Raw genomic sequence first — 23,585 nt, 5'->3', positions numbered from 1 at the left:
TATTTCGTTTTAAATTGTGTTTTATTGACAGTGTCCATTTTAATAGTGCTCATTATACAATATTAATAAACAAATAAATTACATAAATAAGCTCTGACTTACTTATTCAAAGAATTAATTACAAATATAATAGGGATTATCATTGCCCAATATGGTGGATTGCAAAGGATAACTTATAATTAAATAAATACATAATCAAGTAAATATTTAATTATACTTAAATAAAAATATTATCAAGTAGATAATTAACTAGAATAATTAAACAAACAAATAAATAAATAAATAAATAAATAAATAAATAATAAACTAATAATTATTATAAATAGGTACTTAGCTTGATATTATAAATATATACACATACTATTTACATTAGCAATATTACAGCATACATATAATACAGCAAAGGAAGGCTGTTATAGCCTTTTGTACAGTAGTTCACAGTTGGGTGTTCCCATTCTGCACCACCTGGTGTGGTAACGTGTAATCACGTGGATTGCTGCCTGAATGGGCATCTATGGCTGCTAATGTCTGGATTTGCTGTTCTAGAGGCAGAACAACAGACTGCAGGGATGCCCAGAAGGGAAGCAGATGGGGCGGCAGTAACACCATGACAGTAGTGCACTGATGAAGGAGGAGTGACCCTGACTCCATAACTGGTATCTGTGGAAAGGGATCCAGGTCTGAGTATCAGAGAAGGTGAGCAACAAGTCCCTCAGGTGTCACCACTTCAGTCTTCCTTGGAAAAGGAGTCTTGACCCATCTGGCAGCAACCAGCACAGAGGCAATGGCGGTGAGCAGGCATGAGGTGATGGAAAAGTTAAGTCCGGACCACCAGTACAGAATGGAGGATTCAGTCACGATGATGCTTTTGTCAGGTGAGTTGTGTGCTGCACTGGACACTCCTCCACTGATGCCCACTTGACCTTGGACTAGCAGTGGGCAGATTAACTCCCACTTCTATTTAGCATATGATACATAGAATTTTAGGGCTCCAAAATTGGCCTAATACGAGTGCAGTTTGGCAGCTGGGCTGCACCACCTTCACAAGTCACATTTCTAGCCCTGTTAAATTCAACGGCTGGTGTGGGTTTTTTTGGCCTTACCCATCAGTACCAGGTTCGGGCTATAACACTATACCATTACAAGCTTGACTGTTTAGTGACCACGTGATGCCTAGGGTGATCATCTCAACCCGGCAACCAAAGAAAAAATCTGAAAAGGTAGGTATGTAGAATTACAGTATTTGACCTGACCATGAATGTAGAGAAAGGATTTGAATGAGGAAGATGAGGGAGACAAAGAGAGGTGCAGGTGGCATAGACCAGACTGGACATGGAAAATTGGTTACCTGGGTTCTTAATTACACTGGGGTTGTAGCGAAGACCCAGCCTGGGTGGTCCCAATCGCTACTCCAGTATTTAGATCTGATCTATAGGGCGCAGCTGCACTTCGCTGGACGGGTTTGGTTATTTATGATGCAGTGTTTCGCATGAGGAGCATGATTCACCCTACTTTGCATTGGGATGAGCTCCTGTGGGGCCTCTGGCTGCATTCTATGACACCAGCCAGGCCCAATTTGAGTGACAGGTTCAATAGTGGACATCTTATTCAAAAGGCTGCCTGGAATCAGAATCCCTGTATAGGAGCGGGGCAGGTGCTAGGATTATAACACCAAGGGTGCTTGCACTAGGAAAGCATGCTGTTTCAGGCACAAATGTTTAGAGTGGGGTGGGCAGCACCCAAGAGCTATGTGTTTCCAGGTCAGTGCTCAAAGACAGGACAATGGCCCCGGAGCTGGTAGACACCCAAGGGTGGTGGTGGGTAACCATGGAAAAGGGCCCTAGCCCAATTAGGGTCCCAGTGTTAGATGCATGGCTAAGTGATTATCCCAGTAGAGAAGATGCTGGTGGCTTTTTAAAAGGCTTTAGGTCATCTCTCCTAAACAGATTATATTTTGTGGTGAAAGGAACACATGAAGGGGAAGATTTATACTAGAAATCTTCCAATTCATGGCGGGTAAGCTCGTGCTGCCTCTGGCCACTGTGAAGATGGAGGAACTAGCCACATCCCTGGCATTTTTAGGCATAATTAGATGCTGTACAGGAGATATCTAGGTTGACAGACAGCAAATTAGTTGGCCTTAAAGCCAGGATAGCCTTGATTTGCAAAGACGTAAAGTGTCCCTAAGGGAGTTATAGGAGACCATTGGCCATTGATATTTTGCTTGCAGAGTTGTGGCACCTTTGTGTTTCATCACACCTTTCTGCATAGGCTTTGCAAAACAATGAAAGGCTCCACTGCCCCCTTTCATAGGGCACGAATTACCCAGTGCATGTATGGAGCCAGTTTTTTACTTGATTTTATTGGGATATTCTTTTGGAGAGGGGATGTATTACTTAAGGCCAAATGTCAGGTTCAAATGGATGCAGTAGGTTCCTTAGGTTGAGGAATTTATTTTAAGGGCAGGTGGTGCACCAGTAAATGGCCGCAGGAATTTTTTTGTCAGTAGCTGGTGCCTTGTGCTTTGGATGCATGAATGGGCAAATTCTTTGGATGTGTGAATGGGCAAATTCTGTTGTGCAGTTTTGGTGCAACAATCAGGCCTTAGTTTATATAATAATTAACCTCAGATTGCATTCTGAACATGTTTCGGCGTTTGTACGTGTATTCCCTTTGCGTGCTCTGAAATTTAAGACATTAGTTCAGGTTAGGCACATTCCAGATATAGTCAACGGTTTAGCAGATGTTTCATCACACCAATAGTCGAGCAGTTCAGGGAGTTAGATCCAGGAGCCAATGAGTTCCAGGAGATTCTTCCCCCAGGGGTCTGGAAAATTGGTGTGATAATGCAGAAAGGGCAATAGGTTTGGCCCTGGCATGGAGGACGCGGACTGGGTACTCAGCATTGAGTACAGAGTTTCAGGAGTTCAGGAACCTAGTAGGATTGGAGACAACGTGGCCTGCCCCAGTGGCACACAGTTAGCAATTCCTGCTCTATCTACATAGGAAGGGAATAGTGCCAGTATATATACATGGCAGGAATTTGCACCTGCCTTCCATGCTAGGGCTCATGGGTATCAAGATAACACATCAGTCTATTGCATAAGGAAGGTAATTGAAGGTTGGTCCAAGGAGAGAGGTAGGGTTAAGACACGAGAGCACCCATATCACCAGCACTTCTGGAAAACATTGGTTACCAGCGGGATGTCCTTTGTAGAGATGATTATGAGGTAGTTTTACTCAAGGCGGCATCCTGTTAACCTTGTTTCAGTGCCTTCAGGATTAGTGAAGTGGTCGGTACTGGAGAAGGAGATATGGCCAAAGTAGCCCTACAAGGGTAGGTTGTTAGGGTAGTGGATGGGACAGTCCAGATTCACATTCGCCGATTCAAGACCGATCAGTGAGGTAGGGGAGTCCACATCACATTAACATGTTGCCATGTGAAAGAACTTTGCCTGGTAAAAGCGATAAAGGCGTATCTGAAGATTGGGGACTTGCGCAGGAATATTTCTTTGTGCATTGGGATAGCTCCTGATTAATGAAGTACCAGTTTTGGAAACCGACTGACACGGCACTGCACAAGGTCAGAGTTCAGGGATTGAAATCTGGTACACACTCTTTTAGAATAGATGCGGCATCTACTGCAGCGGTCCTAAGCTACCCTCCAGAAGATATAAAACGGATTGGGCGGTGGGTTTTTCCCACTTATCGCAGCTATATCGGAACACTTCCTGGTTTCTGTTTATCATTGCAGGTTCAGTCACAATGGCAAGGCATAAGCAGATCATGATGACTGGCCACAGTTATGTTTTCTGGGCAGCACTTATATGCTTACACATCCCCGTGGGGGGACAATCTGGATCATGGGGCTTGAGCACGTATCAAATGGAGAGGGCTCCATAGAATGCAGTGGGGGCCAGCATTGCCAAGTGGCTGCTTTTGGTCAACATCCCCCAGATGTGTGGGTAATACACTGGGCGGTAATGATCTGGCCATGCATGGAAAAGGCTTTGATCCATGATGTAATATGTGACCCCACATGGTTGAGGGCAACTACCCTGCAATCAGCACTGTATGGATGTTGATCATCCCTCTGCTGGCATGGAAGGATGTGAGACATTTCGGCCCGCTGACACTGCACAAAGGAGTGTTAGCAGGGTAGTTTGCAGAGCTGATTGCGGCAGCCTTGGATTGGTGATTGGTCACCAGAGGATCCGCATAGATAGGCCTGAGTTTTTTCAGTCAGATGGCGTACATCTATCCCAATGAAGTTCAGATGTCTTCTTTGAAGATATCGGGGGGGCTGCTCTTTTGGAGCTTGGTGAGCTCGACGGTGGGCATGGGACTTAGCATGGCTAGTCCCTATGTGGTGACGGGTAGTGCGGATAAAACAGTTTTTTTGGTGAGTCCCATAGCAATCTCAGGTAAGGTACAGCTCATCTGAACTCCCAGCATTGCAGATCGTGTGATTACAGTGCTTGGGGGGGGGGAGATGTGCTGGGGCTACGCCCGGACCAACAGTCAACAAGGAGAGGGTGACATGAGGTCTGGGGGTGGTCAAACTTGGGCCAGCCGGGTTTCTTGCTGTCTTCACAGTTGCGAAAACTTGGGCCAGGGACTTGCCCATTTGTTTGTTAAAGGGTCTATTCAGACATCTGTGTTTAAACCTCATTCCGCACTAAGGCAACTGATTATTTCAGCAAAGTGTGGTCCATGTTTAACCCATAATTCTGGTCTCACATCATTATTCCAGGGTAAGGAGGCAAAGGGAAGTGGATGAGACTTCAAATATTTAACTTGATTTTCCTAGTTTTATATAGAAATAAATAATATGTCCCACTTTACCTATTCTCAGAGTTAAAAATAACTTATTTGAATCTCCATTTTTATAACTTATGGCCTGCTTCAGATTGTGTATTTCTGTTGTTGTTGTTGTTGTTGTTGTTGTTGTTGTTGTTGTTGTTGTTGTTGTTGTTGTTGTTGTTGTTGTTGTTGTTGTTGTTGTTGTTGTTTTTCACTCATATTACTGTGTCAAAAAAGCACCTGAGTCTATAGGGGCTTTTTTGTCCTTAACTTTCATAAAATCCAGTTGTCTATGATTTTGTTTCCAAAATGACTTTGGAATTGGAATTCCAGTTATTAAAATGAAGTTAACAGTGGCTGATGAAGCTTACACACTCCATCTATAGGAAATAATGTTTTTTAAATGGCATTATTGCTTCATACTCCAATTTTGAAAGCTTTCTAAACAGCACATGTGGTGAATGCTGGCAGACCCTTATATTTGTCATTCTCAATGTAATTGTCCATAAATTGGTTAGTGAGGTGGGAGGGGGAAAGGATATTCCAAACTCAGCATATCCCCCTTTTAGTTATCGCTCGTTTAAAGAACGCTGTATGGGAGTCGGTTAAGTAAACATGCGGTAATTGCCTGATTGCTTTCTACAGTTCTGTTTATGCCTCAGAGTAATACCAGCCACTAATCTTGTTATCAGAGCAAACGAGCAAGCGAAACAAGATTACATCCATTGTCTTGCTCCAACTCGGAAGCAGGATATCTGCAGGAAATGTCTCTGGGAGCCAGAGATGAATGGGGAAAAATGTACTGCACTGTTTTATAAAATCCATGGTTAATTTGTCTTTTCAAAGAAATAGAATGTTACAGGCACTTGGATATTTCTGAGTATGACTGTTTGTTTCACTTGAGCTGCCTCTTGAAAAAGATGGATAGATCTGACATTGTTTTAAAGTGCTAGAAATTGCTTGCAAATGCATGACTAGCTAAGCAGAGTGGCTTTTTTAATAGAAATATGGGACCAGATTCTCACTGCAGACACTTTTAATGGCGAAAACTTTCAGAACATCATTGGTGGTTGGAATCATTCCAGATTTATGTTCACTCCCCCTGCTTCTTTATTTTGATTTTAATATATCCAGAATCTGCCTTTGTTCCATGTATCATACATTCTGAGCCTTGAATGGCATTTTGCCTTCTAAAAGGCAAAACGAGAGCGGAGCTAAAAGGTAAATTTGTGTTTGTCAGATGGGTTTGGAGTTTTATGCAAGTATGTTCAGTAGCAAGTCTCACCGAGTTCAATAGGATTTGCTTCTAGGTATGTAAGTATCAGATTATAGTCATACATGTTGGTATCTATTGCCTTTTATCACAGCATCAAACACATCTTCTTGGATTTATTGTTGGGTGGCTGAGGTGACACATTCCTATGATCCGAACCCTCGCTTGTTTCCATACAAGGAACTATAAAATTACTGATCTGGCCCTGTGAGATGGTGAGAGATTTTTTTTATGCCCTCCTCAAGAGAAGGCAAGTGAGAAGAGCTTCTTGTGCAAAGTGACCAAATTTTGTCCAAATAATACCAATCCCCCACACACACATACACACTTCACAGCAAATATCACAAAAATTGATAAAGTGATTATGGTTGCTGCTGTGTTGGATGGACTTTTTTCCTGATACCTGATACCCATGATGAGAACAAGGAAAGTGTGTGTTTGTGTGCGCGCGTATGCGCACAAGCACAAACAAAGCAAATTTGCTCAACTAATGGCCAAAATCCTGTTGGGGTTTTACATGCATGCAAGTGGCATCAGTGAAGTGGCCATGATTAATTACAGCTGTTTAGTGAGGAGTCTGCTGCTGCTTTTTAATCCTGGACATGTGAAAAGGAGCATGACCTGGGAGTCAACCAGAACTCAACTGGCACTTCTTCAATTAGCCATCACAAAATGTATTATTCCTCTTGCACGTGTAATGCTTTTCCATTCTGTGTGATTATTTGCATACCATCGATGAATCTTGCAAACACAATTTCACAAAACGAATCTCTTCTTATTTGCATTTATATAGCAGAGAACACAAGTAATTATAACAACAGCAAAATGCTATGATTTGTGCAACCAAGTCCTTGACAACAGCTCAGTTGGACAGTTTTCAGGTGGTAGAAATTAACAGATGTGTCAGAACAACTTGGAGCATATTACAATACCAAACCTGCTATGACTCAAATATGTGCCTATCATCTGAGGAACAAGCAGGTATCTCAAAAACTTGAATGGTATCCAACTGTACCATTGTTTTGCTTCCAAATTCCCAGATGTTACTTTTGGCTGTATGCTGACGTATAAGAAACACTGCCAAAATACAAAGGAAAAGGTCTCCTCAAAGACCCACATGCTTTAAAATCTGTTGGGAACCAGCTGGCACACACAGCCACAAATACTAAGAATCCAGCCTTGGCCCTATGCTTTTCTGCAGGCAAATATATGTGGTATAGTTCAGCCCATGCAACACAGGCAGATGTAGCACAAAGTAAAAGCTGTAGGACAGTGGTCAGGAAACAGGGGTAAATTACCCCAAATGGGGTAAAAATGAAAATCCTGGGGGTAATGAGGATGAGCAGAGCCCCAATATTGATGCTTTCATATCCAAGATGAAGCAATATCATTTCTCCAAAACCTGAAGTTTTCAAGCAAGTTGAAGCTTTCAAAGTAATTTTGAATAGATTCAATAAGATTTCGAATTCAAATAATGTATGATTTCCTTCCTTTCGAATCAAGGGGGTAATATCGGCGTATATAAATTTGGGGGGGGGGGTAAAAGGTAAAAAAGTTCTCTGATCCCTGCTGTAGGATCATTACAGGATGCCTGAAGCCAAGCCATATTGATTAAATCAATTGCCTAGCAGGCACTCCAGTTAATGACATATAGAAATGTATCAGCTAATAATGAAAAAAAATCAAAGCATCTACATTGAATGCACAGACTACTTTTTGGCTACCATCCCGCTCCTCCTAAACTAAATCTTTTTCTGATCATCTGTGAATCTTGAAAAAACATCAGGAAATATCAGGGCTATAATGTAGAAAGAAAGAAGTACCCATCTCTTAAAATGGATTAAACTCTGGGAAAATTTAGCTCACAGTCACACAGAGAACTGGGTTTTTAGGAAGTCACTTAAAAGACTACAGTGGAGTTGGCTGAGCCAAGGTAAACCTAAGAAAATGGGTTTTCACATCAACACAGTTCTTCTAGAGTGCAGAGAAGAGTAGGAATCTTCACACCTCCATCAGTATACACTGTGTCTCTAAGAATGTACTGTGGAAGATTTAATGCTGGCTGCCTCACATGCTCACATGTTGCCCATTATTTGGATAAAAATATCTGACATATTTATTAATTATACCATGGTGCTCTGACATAAAGAAAAGAAAACCACAATTAACCATTCCAACTTCCACAACTGTGTAAATATCCAATAGGATTCTGTCTATTGAGCATTTTAAAATATCTAGTGTGTATCAGTGAATATATATCCTGTAGTATGGAGGGAAAGTTGATATTTTGCAGATAGTCCATGTTGGTAAGCTGATGCAGAGGAAGCAGAATCACAGGGTAGAATCCTGCTGCACTATGCTACCATGTAATGCTGATCATGCAAGCAGTTCAAGTTACTGTGACAGCTGTCCATTGCACACCCCATTGTCCCCATTTATGCAATTGATTGTGTAACATGGCATGGAACAGAGAAGTGGGAAACCATGAAGAATGCTTATGAAGTTGCTCTCAAATGCATTGCTTTTCACAATACAATTTTGGGTACAGTTTGTCACCAGTGGAAGCATTGTTTTGTTATTGCTGAGAAGGCAAAAAGAGGAGAGGTTGCCTTGGAGAGGGCTACATTTTCTATCTTGTTTCCATGTACTCAACAACTTTATTTCTCAAGAGCTTTTGTCATCACCACTGACACAGGGACGTCTGGTAATAAATAAGGAGTGACTGATGGGATACATAACATCTCTCCCTGATGTAATAGTGGCATTGGGCCATCTCAGTGCTGCACACTTTGGCTTTTCATGCCAAGAACATGATATTCTGTTTTAGAACTGGAGAAAATTTATTGCAGTTCAATAACTTCTTAGTAGGATTAACACAATACTGTATGTTGTATATGAATTGTGAAGCTACAAAAAGAGAGTCCAGAATAGAGATGGGCATGAATTTAAAAACTGAATCACCAAATTCATTCAAAAATCACAATTTTTTTTATTTATATTTGTATGAATCAATGCTCCCAATTAATACAAATCAATGAATTTTTAGGATTTTTCGTTCCCTGATTTGTTTGGCTATAAAACAGCCCCACAGGCACATAGAGTCACCAAAATTGCAGGGAAGCTTCCTTGACTGTCCTCTACAATCCCTTCAGCTTTGGTGAAGATTGAGTTTCCCCAAGCTAGCTGCTAAAGGACACTTTCCTGGTGTGTGGGGGGGGAATCCAATTTCTGGGTGTGTAACTTTGACGTCTAAAACCCAAACTTGGACATCTGAAATCCAATCTTCACCAATCTTGCAGGACTTATAGGGAAGACTCAGAGAAAGCTTCCATGAATTTGGTGTCTCTTAATGCTTAGGGAGTCATTTTATAGGGTTTTAAATTAAAAAAATAAATTGACAAATTGATTCATCAATTCATCAGAAAAAAAAATAAATTCATAATTCAAGATTTGTAGACTTTGATGAATAATGAATCAAAATGGATCACTATTTTTCTGATTTGTGCCCATCTCTAGTCTAGAAACTTTAAGTAGGACAAAATACTACCATCAAGTTGTTGTCTAGGGTATCGCCACTAGATTATGTCAACTACCCATAGCTGCTCAATCTGAAGTAGCAGTAGGAAGCAAGTATCTAACTATCTGTTTTTCATCTGTGAAGATTCTCACTCATCGAGGTGTTGTTATCTGGAAGTTGAAACATGACAACGGGACTTCTTTCTTGTTAGGTCGCTACTAGAGATGGGGATGAATATAAAAATGGATCATTTTTTTCAACAAATATAGCTGATTCGTCAAATATTTGTTGATCCATATTCATAAAAATATAAATCTAGATGAATATGGCTGGATGAATCTTTTGTCAGTTTTATTCGTCAATCCGTCAATTTGTTAATATTCGTAGCCTTTTTGGGGGTCTCTCTGAGCTTGCTGGTGCCAATGAGAAGCTTTGGTGAATCAGGACAGAGATCGTGGATTGGCATATCCAGCAGCCAATAGTGCTGCCAAAAGGTGCCAAGAGGCTGGATATAAGCTTTTTGCCTCCAGGCGTTGCACACCTCTGTTCATGCTCTCCGGAGTGAGAACAGTTGCTGCTGGCTTGCTGTTGCTCTGGTGGTTTGGTTTCAGTTTTGTGGCAGCAAAGCAAATGAACACGTCGCTTATATTTTTCTTTTTAAAAAATTATCATTAATCATCAACAGCAACTGTATTGGGGATTTGGGAAGGGATTTTCAGGTAGCTTAGGCTACTTTTTTCAACTTTTTTTCCAGGAAGCTTGTGTCGTGTCGTCTTCAGGCAACTGGAGACTTGCATCTGAGGTGCAGTGGGTGAGGGGAATTTGTTGGTGTGACATGTGTGTGTGTGTTTGTGTGTGCGCGTGTTTAGCTTGGCAGGACTACATTATCCAATCAGTTTTCAAAAGTTTAGTTTGGGACTTGGGAGGCTTGCATCTCAGGCACAGTGGGTGGTGGTGGGTGTAGCTGGATCAATCGTTTTTTCTCCATTCCCCTAAAACAAAACTGGTGTGACATGTGTGTGTGTGTGTGTGTGTGTGTGTGTGTGTGTGTGTGTGTGTGTGTGTGTGTGCGCGCAAGCGCGCGCGCGTGTGTGTGTGTGTCTCTGACTGAGACTTAGCTGGCAGGGCTTTTCTTTTTAGATTTTCTTTGGCTTTTAATTCAGCCACAGTGGGTCGGGGGGTATTTTTACTATATACATTATACTGACAGGGGGGGTGTTTAGGTAGGGAGGTCACATTTTAGTGTGGCACTGAGGCACATGGCAGCAGCAAAGTGGTGTGTCTTGCCCCATCGGGCACTGAGGAAGCTAGAAGCAGGAAAACAAGCTCTTTTGGCCCCATCGGACACTGAGGTAGTTGGCAGCAGCAAAGTGGTGTGTGTTGCCCCATCAGGCACTGAGGTAGTTGGTAGCCAGAAAGCAGGCTTTTGAGCTCCATTGGGGCACTGAGGCAAAAGGCAGCAGAACAGACTCTGGTCTTCTTCAGCAACATCAGATTTGCCTGCAAAGGAAAGGTTTTTGCCCCCAGGAGGCAACTGAGGTTGCAACTTCCAACAGCATCAGCAGCACCATCAGATGAACAAGGTTGGTGCTACTAACAGCGGTTAATCCACGGGGCTGCAGGGCTGTCGGAAACAGATCAGCTCTGCAATCTGAAGCGAGGTGCTGGGGCGATGGGGTGACAAAGATGCTCGTTTAGGACTAGAAAGCTGGGAATTGCAACTTGGCTGTTAAGACCATCCAGATATGATAGAGATAGCCATCAGAGGTTTTGGGGGGCTTAGACAGGCCAGCCCCCTTGACACAGGTTGAAGACAAGCTCTGCAGTCTGATGCCAGGCGATGGGGCAATGGGATGATGCCTGGACAGGATTTGGGTGGGGCAGAGCCTGGCCTAGGAGACTCACCTGTCCACCAATGTCTAACTAGACTTGCTGACAACCTTCAAAGAAACAAAGTTACTAATTTAGAACTAGAAACCTAGGGATTGCAACTTGGCTGCTGAGACTGCCCAGATATGATATAGCCTTTGGAGGGTTTTTTTGGGGGGGAGGGGTTAGACAGGCTGGCTCTCTTGGCACAGGTTGAAATACCACATGAGCTCTGCAGTTTGAAGCCGGGTGATGGGGTGACAAAGATGCTCATTTAGAACTAGAAAGCTGGCGATTGCAACTTGGCTGCTGAGATCTCCCGGATATGAAAAAGATAGCCTTCTGAGGCTTTGGGGGGCGAGACAGGCCAGCCCTCTTGCCACGTTCAGGATACCAGGCTTGATGAGATGTCTGAGGCAGGCATGCTGGTCTGGTTTAACTCATGCCAAGAGGGCCAGCTGGGCTCTGCCCACCCAAAGCCTGTCTGCGTGTCACCCCATCATCTGCCCTCTGGGCCAATGTGATCCGGCAGGCAGGCAGGCAGGCAGGCAGGCAGGCAGGCAAGGAAGGAAGGAAGGCAGGCAGGCAGGCAGGCAGGCAGACGTTAATATAAACTCGGCAGGAAGAAGACGATAGGACTAAGCTTGGCCCTCTGGGCTGACGTGACCCAGCGGGCAGGCAGGCACAACTTGGTTGGAACTTGGCCCGAGGAGTTGACTGGAATTGGCAGCTGGACTTCGGACTGAGGGGCAGGTTTATAGGCAGGCAGGTAAGTAGGCAGGTTTTTTTTCACTAGGACTAGAGGATGGGCAGGTGGGCAGGCAGACAGGCAGGCGGGTGGGCAGACGGGCACAGGCAAGCAGGCAGTGTGTTAAGGGAGAGACTGTCATTGGAACCCGACCTCTTTGGGTTCAGTGAGGGGAAGCCCAACAAGGGAAGGTTCACCTTGATGAACAACAATCTCTCTACAGTAACGGGATGCAAATGTGAGTGGCATGGTCAGAGTATGTCTCCAAGATGGGAAAACACACGCTTGCTCTGGACACTCGTGGGGGGAAATGGAAAGGGGGTCTATGGCCACATTGGACAACTCCGGCCATATGACTAGTTTCCTAGACCAGTCATGGAGGGGATCTGACTGGTGGGGCTGAGGGGGCTCAGCCAGATATTTCCACACCATTATCTCTGCCAAATCCTCCTCAGCTGGCTGTCTTTCCTCTGAGGTAAGGTCACCACAGAGCTCCAGTAATGGTGGTGGTGAATGGAGCCTTCACCAGGTGAAGTCCTTCCCTGTGGTTTAAGCAAACCACTCTGCCCCTCGTGGCCTGAGGTTCACATCACCCCATGCAAGCATTGTGCCCCCAACACCCTGTGGACCTCAGTGGAGAGCTCCATTCTCCACTTCTCAAGGTCTGAGGTGCGTGCTGCCAAGCCTCCTTGGATTCAAGGATCACACAGGCAGGCCATGTGGTAAGCTCTGTCACTGTAGACAGGATGGAGTTGCTTCTGCATGCCTGCCTGCAACATCTTCACCAAAGCCCTGGTCCATGGAAGGAGGGAGGATCCTGGTGCCACAGCAGTCGATCGATCAAGGGCATGAATCAGGAGGATGACCTGCCCCAGGCTTGCCATATAACAAGCTGTCTGTGGTTTCCAGGAAGGGCTTGAGCACCTCCATCATCTGGGTGAGGGCCAGCCAATCTGTGGGACTAATGCCCACCTCTCTCCCCCTAGGCAGAATGGGCATGGAGAACATGATGTCCTCCAAAACAGCCTTCTGCTCCAAAAGCCGGGACAGGTGGGCAGGTCTGTCAGGAGAACATGGGTTTCCTGACCCAACTCCTCCTGCCTCTCATGCAGCCGGCAAGCTGCGGCCCCATGGATTAACCGCTGTTAGTAGCACCAACCTTGTTCATCTGATGGTGCTGCTGGTGCTTTTGGAAGTTGCAACCTCAGTTGCCTCCTGGGGGCAAAAACCTTTCCTTTGCAGGCAAATCTGATGTTGCTGAAGAAGACCAGAGTCTGTTCTGCTGCCTTTTCCCTCAGTGCCCCGATGGGGCCCAAAAGCCCACTTTCCAGCTACCAACTACCTCAGTGCCTGATGGGGCAACACACACCACTTTGCTGCTGCCAACTACCTCAGTGCCCGATGGGGCCAAAAGAGCTTGTTTTCCTGCTAACTTCCTCAGTGCCTAACAGAGCCAAAAAGGCCTGCTGTGCTGCCAAATGCCTCCTTTCCTCCAGTCCTCCTGAGGGCAAACTCTAGTTCACTGGCAAATGTAATGTTGTGCTGAGCTGAAGACAAACTCGATGACTCATGCATGCCTCTGCCAAAGGGACCTCCCATTCTGCTGGGGCCAAATATAACTCCCTCAATGCCATGGCCTTTTGTGCCCTTTGGTAAATTCTCCTGGGTGGACCCAATTTGTGGGTGATTAACTTGAAGTTCCAATATCTTCACCAAACTTGGCAGGCGTGTTGGGGAAAGATATAGGAAGCTCCATTGTGATTCTGGATACCCTAAGTACCTGGGGGGGAGCTTTCCTGGGGGTGTCCTCTTTGTGACTATGTAACTTGGGGATCCATGATCCAATGTTCACCAAACTTTCAGGATTTGTAGGAAAGCATCTGAGGAAGCTCCTTTGCAAATTTGGTATCTCTAGGTCATGAGGTGCCAGTGTTACAGCCATTTAACCTGTTGATTCCTCAAAGAATATCCATATATTTGTATCCATTGATCCATTAACCTTGATGAATAACAGATCAAAACAAATCACCATTTTTTTATTTGTCCCCATCTCTAGTCGCTACTCATCCAAGCCGCTTCTTCAGTCATGTGTTTTTCTGTTTATCAAATTGTCAATTCTGGCCTAGTGTTAGTCATAGAATTAAGAGAATGGCTGGTTATTTTTTTCAGGTATGTAGGGGCATACCATTGAAATGACTACCATTTTGTTTTCAGGGTTTTTGTTTTTTGTTTCTGCTGTATTTTCAAACAATTCTCCTCTAGCCTTATCCTTATACATTTCAAGCTTAAAGCGAGACCATCCCTCAGTACCAGTTCTATTACAGTATTTTATGTTTCAGTGATGAGGGAGGAATGCTGAATGTACAGTGGCCTGTGAAATAGCGGAAGTCTATGTTGCAAAACAAAAGAAAATACAATGAAAAATACATTTTGCCCCATGGAGACGCTACGTTGCAGGATCCACATAAAATCCAAATAAAGCATGCAGTCAAAGCTGCAAATCTATGTTTTGGGAGAATTTTCCATTGGACTCAGTGGACGTTATTTCTGAGTAGACATGGGTAAGATTGTGCCGTAAGGTATGTTTGTTGTAGTAGGTCATTCTGCCTGAAAGATCTTATCCTCCACATGCTCATACAGGGAGAAAGTTGCAGCCTCTTGCCGCACATATTCATTCATGTGGAATGCACTGTGGACTGAAAATCTTATTGTCAGCATTTTTGGCAGAGAGAGCCAGATGACAGTCTTCTGAATCAAAATTAGCCATTATATCTGATTCAGCAATATATATATGTTTTATGTCAAGGATAAACTAACCAAGCATTTGGGGGGGGGGTACCTTTCACAAAGCCAGCAACGATTTCAGATGTTAAGGATCTGTACAGATATAACGAATGTAGATAAATATTCACTAATAAAGAAAATTATTAGCATTATTTTCCCATTTGGATTTTCAATGATTTCACCAATGTCTAAAATAACTGTTGGCAATGTAATTGTGGAAGAACTAGAACAGAGACCTTTGGAGTAGTGTGGGTGGCATATAAATTAAATAAATACACAAACAAACCTAAATGAATGGCAACAACAATAATTATGAATTTCTGTGAGAGTTATGATATGTCCATCTATTTGAGAATGTTTCATAGTCCCTACTGAGATAATTGAGAAGTTATATTTATGTCCACATGATTTAAACAGAACTTGTTGAACTTCAGTACTGCAAAGAAAAGGAAGTAATTCCATAGTCTTTTTCAAAACTTAGAAGAGTCTCTATGGGTGTGATAGCTCAAGAGGGTGGCAACTGTTGGGCCTTTGCCAAAGGCTGAAGACTGGAAGACCTCTAAGCAAAAAGTGCTTGCATTTTCACTTTGCTCCCTAAGAGGAATCTCAATTTACATTTCCTGTCTTTTAAGGTTTGCTGGTAAAACTGAGAGTGCCATTCTGGAGTTTTCTCCAACTGCTGCAGAAGAAAAGTGAATGTACGAAATATTCCTTAGATCTGGACATGTAGGAAATATAGAAGGTAGTCTCATCAAGTGACCATCAAGTATGACCATCAAGTATGACCATCAAGTATGACTAGCACTAAAGGCTAGTCTTGTTTCCAAAATTCTGGAGTGATTGGAATATGTTCCAGCAGAGTTTATCCTGATATAATACTAACTGACACCTTTGGATACAAATATGGGGGTGGGGGGTGACTAGCAGCAAATATTTCCTCTCAGCCTATGCGTCTTGTATAAGAGCTCAGTTTCTTCAGTGCTGTGTAGCTTTGGGTCTCTGATTGTCTTGATAGCTAAGTAAAGTTTGGCAGACCTTCCATTTTGACTCAGAAACTCCAGCCAACAGGAACTCTGAGTGCAAGCCAAGTGCTGTTCCATTGACCTGGAGCCATTTCATTGCAGAGGCAGGCCTGCTGTCACTCACACCCTGGGGAACAGATTTTCAGCATTTCCTCTTCTGACATCTGGAATATCATGACATCCCATAGCATCCCGAGAGCCGATATTTAGGAGATTAGAGGCAAAGAAAAGGAGCAGGTGGGGAAGTTTCTCTACAAATCTATTTTTATGTACTAAAAAGCAACAAGATGATCAAATTAAAAGAATGCTATGATGTCTGTTATCTTGGAAGAAGAAGAAAAGGGGCATTTTCATGCTCAACAGGATTGTGAAAATTCAAAACAAATGCTATGCTTATATTAATTAATCTTTTAGAGGATACTAGCCAGAATCCTATTGATGTGCACATAAGGTTTGCATAACTTGCAGTAGCTAAGTGTGGATAATTGACAACACATTGGGGCACTCCTTGACCATGTGTCTGGTCATGTACCCAACAGTGCAACTTAGATCCTCCTCAATCCTCATCAATTAGCCACAGCAAGCTAAATAAAATGTATGCAAATGACAGCCTCTAATTTGAGGCTCCTAGGAAATCTGGGATAATCTCTGGCAGAGGATCAGACACCGATGAGCCAGCTGTGATACAACACATTTTATTGAGAAAAAGCAAAATATGCAAACACAGAAAAAGTAAGAAGGCCCCAAAAATACATTGGGAAGGTACATATATGCTGCTTACAAATAGGGAGTCATAAAACCCCAAAGCCGTGATTGGGACTATTCTGCAACAAGTTTGGATCCTTGCCCTAATCGGTGTTCTGGCTGTGATCCGGTGACCTACTGGTTCTTGACAGGGAATGCAAAAAGAGATGGAGGGCCCCTCTTTTTGTCCTTCTAATTTCCAGACATCCTGGCACCCTAGATGTATATTCCTTATTATTTATTTGTTGCTGTTGCTCTTCCTGAGGATTGAGGATCTGTTGTGCTGTAAATGGGCCTCTTCACACCTCCCCTGTAACATCCTGTACCATTCCAATGTGTTTGGAGGTCATGTAGGCCTTATTGTGTTTCTGGGAGTCAAGGTCAACTAAAGTTTGCTACATTTGGCATGATGAATCTTATTTCTCTATGTTTGCTACATTACTATATGTTGCTATATATTTCATTACTTTTTCTTATTCAACACCCGCTTGCTATCACTCCCCCCTCCCTATTTAAATGCTTCCAACTCAAATTGAGAAGGATTTAAACCAGAAAAAGAATATGGTGGGGATGACATAAGATAATGACCAGTGGCTGGAGTGGGACATAAAGTATAACACAGAGGTACAAAACAGGTACAAGAACATAAAAGCAAGATAAGAATAACTAGAATAATAGCTAGAATCAATGCATTGTACACCCAGGAGAGGTGACCAGTCCCAATTTTGTGAGTTCAAATCACCAACAGTCTGTTCCCGATCTGCTCTGTGGCACTGTACAAGATCTACCAAATCATCATGATCAAGTCCCAGGCCTTTGAAGGATTCATGGAAAACACCGCAAGTCTGGTTAATGTAAACACAGAGGCCACCATGATGGAGAAGCATCATGCCAAGAGTAGACATTGGGATGAATAAAAAAATGAATTGCAATATTCGTTAAAAATCACTGATTTGTTAAAATCATCATCCTTTTATATTTGTCTGTTCCAGAGACCCCGATGAATATGAAGGGACAAATGTTGCCCTGTTTTTATTCCTTCTCTTCCTATGGCCTTTCCTTTCTGCCTATGGGCAGCTGATCAGCGGGCCGATAGGCAGCCACCCAGCCCCACAGCCACCCCACAGCCTACCCCCCACCCCTTCCTCTCCTTACCTTAGCACTGCCACCATCCACTACTGCCCAGTGTTGCCATCAACCATCGCCATTGCTGCTGCAGTCTCCAGCTGCCTCTACATCCACAGCTTGCAGAAAAGGACACTGGCTGCCCTTTGCAAAGATAGCAGCTGTGGCTTCATTTAGGGTAGGGAAGCTACAGCCTCCATCTTTGCAATGGCCATGGCTGCAGAGGCCAGCTGCAGACGGCAGTTGTAGCAGTCCTCTGGTGGTGGTGGCAGTCTGCTGGCAGCAGCCCTGTGGCAGCGGTCTGGCGGCAGTGGTCTACCGGCGGCAGCAGCGGTCCAGCAGTGGCACTCCGGCAGCGGTGGTCTGGCAGCAGTGGCAACAGTGGTCCAGTGATGGTGGTCTGGTGGTGATGGCAGTGTGGCAGCGGCCACCAAGTTAGGGAGGTGACAGGGGCAGGGGGCAGGCTGCAGGGGTGGGGGTTCAGCTTTGTTTTTTAGACAGCCTCTAGCTGTCTAAAACTTGTGCTTCATCGGTTCATGGGGGAGCTTGGGCTTCATGATTCGTCAGCTTTGATGGATCACGAAGCAGGAGGACTTGCCAAAATGGGGAGTCGTCCCCATCTCTAGTCATGAGTCAAACAATGTTGGAGTACCAGATCCTTAAAAGACACAATTTCAGCTTATAGCCAGGATTCTATGTCTGTGGTAACATTAACCAGTTCTTCCAGTGCAACAGAAGCATTAAAGACAAAAGAGACAAGGGAATAGATGTCCCTATAATTCTCTGCTACCCCATAGGCTGGGAAAATACTGCATCCAACCTGGTTGCCACTAGACCATTGCCATTTATCTGGAACTTCTCACAGTATGGAAAAATTAGGTGGAGAATCTAATGACAGATACAGTCCTGGGGTGAATCCTAGGGGAGGAAAGAACCTTGAAGGTTGTTTCAAATGCTGGGAGGAGGACCTGGGGATCAGGGGGATAGCTGGGCAAAGCTCATCCAAGAGACAGTATGAGGTTAGAGGGGAAAGGGGAAATTGAGGAGTTCATGTAAACCCATCCGTCTGTGCATCAGGAAAGCACACACTGGCAATTCAACCACTTACTCACTCTGTCAAGGATAATTTCCTAACCTGGCAGAACAAAGTTTGTATTAATGAGCATCCATGATTGTACAGGTGTGCAAGAATGCTGAGTAATGCTGAATCACAGATGCAATGATTATTTATTATTATTATTATTTATTATTTATTTAATTTATATGCCGCCCACACTACCCAAAGGTCTCTGGGCGGCTTACAGCATTTAAAATACAATAAAGATATGTACAATTAAAATACAATTAAAATATATATAAAATTGCCATCAGACCCACAGTTAATATTATTTCAGTTAAAAGCCTTCTGGAACAGGAAGGTTTTGACCTGGCGCCGAAATGTCATCAGTGTCGGCGCCAGACGAATCTCAGTCGGGAGGGCATTCCATAGTCTGGGGGCAGCTGCCGAAAAGGCCCTTTGTCTGCAAGCCATCCCTCTTACCTCCTTGAGGGATGGCTCTTTCAAAAGGGCCCCCTGGCTAGATCTTAACTGCCGGGTAGGCTCATATGGAAGGAGGCGGTCCTTCAGGTATCCAGGGCCCAAGCCGTTTAGGGTTTTATATGTCAAAACAAGCACTTTGAATTGGGCCCGGGCAGCAACTGGTAGCCAATGTAACTTGTACAGAATCGGCTTGATATGTTCCCTGGCGGCCACACCACTCACCAGCCGCGCCGCTCGATTCTGAACCAGTTGCAGTCGCCGGACCGTCTTCAAAGGCAGCCCCACGTAAAGCGCATTGCAGTAATCTATACGGGATGTTACCAGTGCATGTGTAACTGTCATGAGACTCCGCTCGTCCAGGTAGGGCCGTAGCTGGTATAATTTCCGCAGCTGAAGGAAGGCGCCCCTGGCCACCGAGTCCACCTGGGCTTCCAGTGTTAGACTGGGGTCCAGGAGCACCCCCAAGCTGCGGACCCTGTCCCTTAGGGGGAGTGTAACCCCATTCAGGGCAGGGAGATGGCCCTCCAGCCTGTCTGGTGAAGCACCCACTAACAGCACTTCCGTCTTGTCTGGATTGAGTTTCAATTTATTGACCCTCATCCAGTCCATTATCAGGTCCAGACACGAGTTCAGCACAGAAACCGCCTCACCTGGATTGGTGGAAAACAAGAGGTAGAGCTGAGTGTCGTCAGCATATTGCTGACTCCTCAGCCCAAACCTCCTGATGACCTCTCCCAGCGGTTTCATGTAGATGTTAAACAGCATGGGGGACAGTATCGAGCCCTGAGGAACCCCATGACATGAATGCCATGGGGCAGAGCAACTGTCCCCCAGCACCACCCTCTGGACACGGTCAGCCAGGAAGGAGCGGAACCACCATAAAACAGTGCCCCCAACTCCCAACCCAGCCAGCCTATCCAGAAGGACACCATGGTCGATGGTGTCGAAAGCCGCTGAGAGGTCCAGGAGTATCAACAGGGTTACACTCCCCCTGTCTCTCTCCCGGCAAAGGTCATCATACAGGGCGACCAAGGCAGTCTCTGTACCAAAACCCGGCCTGAAACCCGATTGAAATGGATCCAGAAAATCCGTTTCATCCAGCAGCACCTGGAGTTGCCCAGTCACAACCCGCTCCAACACTTTGCCCAAATAAGGGAGGTTCGCTACTGGTCGGTAGTTAGCCACCAGCCTTGGGTCCAGGTTTGGCTTTTTAAGGAGTGGTCGAATTACCACCTCTTTCAAGGTGGTAGGGACCACTCCCTCTCTCAAAGAGGCATTCACGGCCTCCTGGACCCAGGTGCGAACCCCCCTGGCTGATCTTCTAATTAGCCAGGATGGGCAAGGGTCGAGCGGAGTTGTGGTAGAACGGACAGATCCAAGCACCCTGTCCACATCCTCAGGTCTCAACAATTGAAACTCATCCATTAATACCTGACCAAAGCACGGTGCGCTGGACACATCCTCTGATTCTGCATAACTGTGGAGTCCAACCCACTGCGAATCTGAGCGATTTTTTCCTCAAAATGGATGGCAAACTCATCACAGCGAGCTGATGAGCAGTCCAGGACCTCCACCGGATTTCCCGGTTGAAGAAGATCCTGGACCACCTGAAACAGCTCGGCTGGGCGACATTCTGAGGAAGCAATACGGCTGGAGAAATATTGCCGTTTCGCCAGCCGTATTGCCACGAGATAGGCCCGATAATGGGCTCTAAGTCGTGTTCGGTCGGACTCCCAGTGGGATTTCCTCCACCTGCGCTCCAGCCGTCTCCCCTCTCGCTTCATCGCCCGCAGTTCAGAAGTATACCAAGGGGCTGTCTGGGCTCGGCGAGCAGGGAGAGGGCGCTTAGGCGCAATCGTGTCAACAGCCCGGGTCATCTCCTTATTCCATAGGGTGACCTGAGCTTCGACAGGAGCGCCGACCATATCAGACGGATAATCCCCCAGAGCATTCAGGAATCCATCTGGATCCATTAGTCTCCGAGGGCGGATCATCTTAATAGATCCCCCACCCTTGCAGAGGGAAGAAGAAGCTAATAGACTAAACTTGACCAGGAAGTGGTCTGACCATGACAATGGGGTCACAACCAACCCCTCCACATCCAAACCACCATCTTCCAGTCCCGTTGAGAAAACCAGGTCCAGGGTATGGCCCTTCTCATGCGTTGGGCTGATGACACATTGAGACAGCCCCATGGTTGTCATGGTGGCCATGAAGTCCTGAGCTGCCCCAGTCAAGGGAGCCTCGGCGTGAATGTTGAGATCCCCCAGCACCAACAGCATGGGAGTCCTCAACACCAGGTCCGAGACTACCTCCATCAGCTCAGGCAGGGAGACTGTTGGTACGCAGCAGGGTGGGCGGTACACCAACAGAATCCCTAACCTGTCTCGCGAGCCCAACACACAATACAGGCCCTCGAGACCTCCTCTCAAAGGGATAGGAAGCCTGGTCAAGGAGATAGAACTCCTATAGACTATAGCAACTCCCCCTCCCCGACCCTCCGAGCGACCTTGGTGCTGGACCGAGTACCCAGGCGGACACAGCTGGGAGAGGGGAACACCACCCTCCTCTCCCACCCAGGACTCAGTAATGCACGCCAGGTCAGCCCCCTCATCCAGAATTACATCATGGATGAGGGCAGTTTTATTTTGTACTGACCTGGCGTTCATCAACAGCACAGTGTGGCTCGAGGGTTTGCTGATATGGTCACCTGATACCATCTGGTTGGGAGTAGGACTAGAAGAGGGGATAGATGTAAGATATCTAACCTCTCTTCTCCTATGCGGGCATGTTCTACCCCCACCGCCATTCCTTCCCCTACCCAGCACCACCTCAATGGCTGCCCCCTCCAACGCCCTCCCCCCTTCCTGTTCCATTAGATCCGCTGTGGGTCTCTTCTCAATTGATGGCAATTAAAAACAATTTAAAAAACATTTAAAACATATATAAAATAAAACATTTCTAAAGCCCCTTCTCTCCCCCCCACCAAGTCATGTGGCTCATGTTGAGAGGAATGAGGCAGCCTGGAGCAGCAGGACCTGGTCCTGCAGACACAGAGGGGGCTGAGCAGCTCTTCTGGAAAAGAGGGCTGGCATCCAGCAGGGGCCCAACCACAGTCCACTGCCTCTCACCCAGTGGCTGTGGCCGGCCGATGGTCCCTGGCTTCCTCCTCACGCAGGCACGCTGGTCTGGTCAGGTCCCAGAAGCAGCTCTGGCTAAGAGCTCTCTCTCTCCCTAGGCCAGGTGGCTGGTGTTCAAAGGGAATGAGGCAGCCTGGAGCAGCAGGACCTGGTCCTGCAGACACAGAGGGAGCCGAGCAGCTCCTCTGGAAAAGAGGGCTGGCATCCAGCAGGGGCCCAACCACAGTCCACTGCCTCTCACCCAGTGGCTAATATGCTAATATGTATAAGTATATATATGTGAAACTGAGCTGATGATGTGTCTCCACCAGTGATCCATTGCTTGATGTCATGCTGACAGTTGGAATTGCTGTATATATTGCAAATATACTTTGGTGTCGGGAGAAGCTGCCTGTGTACGTGTGAGTTATTTGTTCTGCCTGGACTGGACAAGACTGTGCCAGAGACGTCAGCTCTATGCACTAACATGCTCCCAAAGTACCTTTGGAGTTGTTAAAACACAAGGGCGCTGCTGGGGTTAGTCCATGGAGGACAAAAAGGCAAGCCATACAGTTTCCAGTGTTGAACAGTTGTACAGATCTATTATACCAGTCATCTATTCTTATGCAATACCTACTCGCTATCACAAATACCAGTAGGATTCTGGCCACTGTTACGTTTCCTCTCTCCTCTGTATGATGCTGGTGGTAAATGATGCATACGTATATTTCAATAGTCTGGTTCAGATTTCATAGGGATATAGAGATATACAATTGCTCACCACTAGTCAACAACTGAAGCATCTGAATGCCAGCTGAGAATAAAAATAGAAATGGAGGTCTTCTTCATGTCTCACTCAACTTCCCTGGTGCCGAATCCTTTACAGATCCAAATCACTTCACAATTCACCTGAGGCAGTATTTTTCTGGGAATCTCCTCTTACTGATCAATAATGTTTCTTGCTTTTATTTGTTTGTTCTCCTCTATCTGACCTATTGCAGACTGACACAGCTTGTGGTTCACCAAGTCAGACACAGCACA

Source organism: Pogona vitticeps, chromosome 4 (genome assembly GCF_051106095.1).
Source record: "Pogona vitticeps strain Pit_001003342236 chromosome 4, PviZW2.1, whole genome shotgun sequence".
NCBI lineage: Eukaryota > Metazoa > Chordata > Lepidosauria > Squamata > Agamidae > Pogona > Pogona vitticeps.
This window is presented reverse-complemented; position numbering follows the sequence as displayed.